The sequence below is a fragment of the Gossypium raimondii genome, chromosome 3 (genome assembly GCF_025698545.1).
Source record: "Gossypium raimondii isolate GPD5lz chromosome 3, ASM2569854v1, whole genome shotgun sequence".
Taxonomy (NCBI): domain Eukaryota; kingdom Viridiplantae; phylum Streptophyta; class Magnoliopsida; order Malvales; family Malvaceae; genus Gossypium; species Gossypium raimondii.
In genome coordinates this window covers 32,392,557-32,395,766 of record NC_068567.1, presented here as the reverse complement: position 1 = coordinate 32,395,766, position 3,210 = coordinate 32,392,557, and the positions used below count along the sequence as shown (strand labels likewise).

General features: G+C 36.2%; 1 non-coding gene across 1 annotated transcript; it reads left to right on the top strand.

Annotated features, from left to right (window-relative positions):
• The first annotated feature begins 2,107 nt into the window (after positions 1-2,107).
• LOC128040257 (small nucleolar RNA R71) lies at positions 2,108-2,213 on the top strand. The gene has a single exon (XR_008194914.1). It is a non-coding gene; the product is annotated as a small nucleolar RNA R71 (small nucleolar RNA).
• The last annotated feature ends 997 nt before the right edge of the window (positions 2,214-3,210 follow it).

The following is a 3,210-nucleotide window of genomic DNA, read 5'->3' as shown; positions in this document are numbered from 1 at the left end:
ATTATTACTAATTTGACCTAATTACCATTCAGATATTGTGTCCACTAATTACCATCCGATTTTGATTGTGCATGGCGCTATAGTTTCAAAGTGCTCGTGTCATGCCATAGCTTGTGTATGGCACGACATGACACCTTAACACCAGGTATTGTGGCTTTGAAGTTCTTGTGTCGCACCATGGCCTATGCATGACACGGCATGATGTTGCTCCTAGCCCTTCAATATATGTCGAAGTCCTCCGGTCGTCCATTTTTATCCCCGATTAACTTCTCTTTATCCCGTCCAAGCTTTGAAGCTATCTATGAGATAGGAACCAAAAGTATAGTGATCGCCACACTCACAGACATGGATGAGAAAGGGGAGTGGTAACATCGAAATTTGGATGAATGCAACAAGACCAGAATCTTGAGAAGTTTAGAATGCGCTCTCAAAGAACAAAAAGAATAAAACTCACAACACTGTATATTGATCTGATGTATTTCAAGCTTACAAGTGATTCATATTTATAGGTGCATAAAAGTTAAAGGAATATTACAAATGGTCATAAACATGTAATTAAATGAAAAGAAACATCCAAATTGAATAAGGAAACCGTCCAAGCTTTGAAACTGTCTATATTTTCCTTGTAACTGTTCATACCTGAAAAATGCAACTATCCAAACCAGAAGATTTTTTAATCGTCTAAACATAAAGGCTTGTTCCTTGTAACTTGCGAAAAATATAAATAGAAATCCATCAACATAATTCAAACATTTAAACACATGAGACTTGTAAACATGAAAATATGATAGTTTAGAATGGTTAAAAAACGTAACTTAGACATATGACAAAATATATTTTTATAAAACACACATAAAGAAATAAACATGTGGAAACGACATAATCATAAATGATATGAAAACAAAAAAGCTATGGACACAAAATAAATATGGTGCAAAAACATAAATTATAAACACAGAAGAAATGAAACATAGAAACGTTAAAGAATCCATAAAATAAAGACTAAAATTGGGTCGTTTCATTTTGCATTTGGACGTCGCATGTTAGAGCCAAATATCTGGACTTAGCCCAAGGTTAATATCTTTTATTTCCAATGTTTTCAACTCTAAACAAAGGTCCAATTGATACAATAGCAATGGCGCCCCTCATCTTGCACTTGGCCCCCTCACACTTGGGCCAATTATCATGGTTGGTCTTTTTAGATCCAACAACATTTAGTAGAAGCCCAATAAACTCTATAATGTGGGGAGAAACTCAATTAGGCCCAATACAGTGTGACCCATTTGCATTATGTGATTGGATCTTAGACCAATCTAAAGCCCTTTTAGATGGATAATCACATGATGCTGCAGTGCATGCATCAAGTTCTTTTCCCGATCGCAAAGCGATTGCTTTTACGTGCTCTTTCTCATTTTTTCGAGGATTGTTCTCTGTGTTACTGGGGAGACTCTGGCCATTTTTTTGAAACATTGTTATTAATTGTGTCATTTGGTCATAGAGGCTAGCCATTCGGGATTCGAGTCATCCACATATAGCTTGGACTTGTCGAATGCTCGTCTTTATTTTTTGCATCTCCTAGTCTAATCGTTTGAATCTTTGACCACGTGCAGCATGGTCATTCCCCACGATTTTTTGTTGTAATGGTGGTGGTTGATAAGGAAGGTTTTGTAGGTTTGCGCTTGATTTGCACCTCCTTAATTACCTCTCTATTTGATGTTTGGATGATCCCTCTAATCGGGATTGTAGGTATTTGAATAGGGATTTCCACCCCTATTACTATGTAGCTCACCTCCTCCAGTTGATTATCAAAATATGGCTCCACTCTCATTGGTTCTACGGTCGTCTCCAAACGGTTAATCTTCTCTAAGACTTTTTGGTATCAATCATCTTTGCTGTCTTTATTCATCTTTTTTCTGTTGGAGGCTTGGATTTATATATAAATCTCTCATTGGGACACATGTACGAATTCATAATCATATCATCAATGATTTTATAGGCTTGTTCATAAGTGTTGAACAAAAGAGATCCTTCGACCGCTCTATCTAGGCTGGATCTAATGTTACCATCAACACCATTATAAAATATTTGAATTTGGAGTCATGCTTGCATTCCATGTTGTGGGGACTTTCTTAGCATCATCATGATATGCTTCCACACCTCATACAGGAACTCACCATCGTATTGTTTGAAATTGGCGATTTCTCACTTGAGCTGACTGATTCAACTTATCAGAAAAAAATTATGGAGAAATTTTTCTGCTAGATCATTCCACGTTGTAATGGAACTTGGTCCTAATGAATCGAGCCAATCAGCCACATTGACGTACAATGAGGACGAAAATAATGGAAGATGCACAGCATCGTCGGATACCTCGTTGTACTTGAAGGTGTCGCAAAGTTGAAGAAATCGCTTCAAGTGTTGATTAGGATCTTTCACCATATTTCCCTTGAATTGTAGTGTGTTTTGGATCATTTGAATAGTGTCCATCTTTATCTTGAAATTATTGGCATTAATCATTGGCCGTTCTAAGCTACCTCATACCATATCGAGTGTTGGTAAGGCATACTCACGCAACATCTGCTGATCCATTGGGACTTCTTCCCAAATATTTCCTTGTCACTCTCGTGGATCTTCAAATAACAAATTTTCCCAGGGTAAATTAATTACTGTGAGTGGGTTAGTATCCATTAGTTGATGAGTGCGCCTGAGTAGTTGCTCCGGATCTGGGTATGGTTCGATTGGGGTGTTAGAGCTCTGAGTCATAAACAACCTAAAAAAATTAAAAAGAAATTGAACAAATAAAAATAAAAATAAATAAATAAACAAAAATTTTACTATAATGGCAAAAGAACGAAGAGTATAAAAGATGGAGATAAAAACTAAACCCTGAAACCAGAAAAATAAAGAACCAGAAAAATAAAGAACCTTCAAAACGTAAACTCATAATTCTCCAAAAGTGTTATGAGTTCTAATATTTCAATGGGTGTATTTTCTAAGGTTGTAAACGAGCCTATTTATTGGCTAAATTTGTAGACTAATCAGAGTTTGACTGAAACAAATAAATAGAGTTTAATTAGGAGATAATCTCTCAAATTTGACTGAAATATGAGGTATACTCAACAAGTCTCCCTATTGACTCGTATTTCCACAATGCCATCATTGCCAAAGCCGTAAAGGGCGTACCTTGAATTATGCAGGGAATTAACTGAG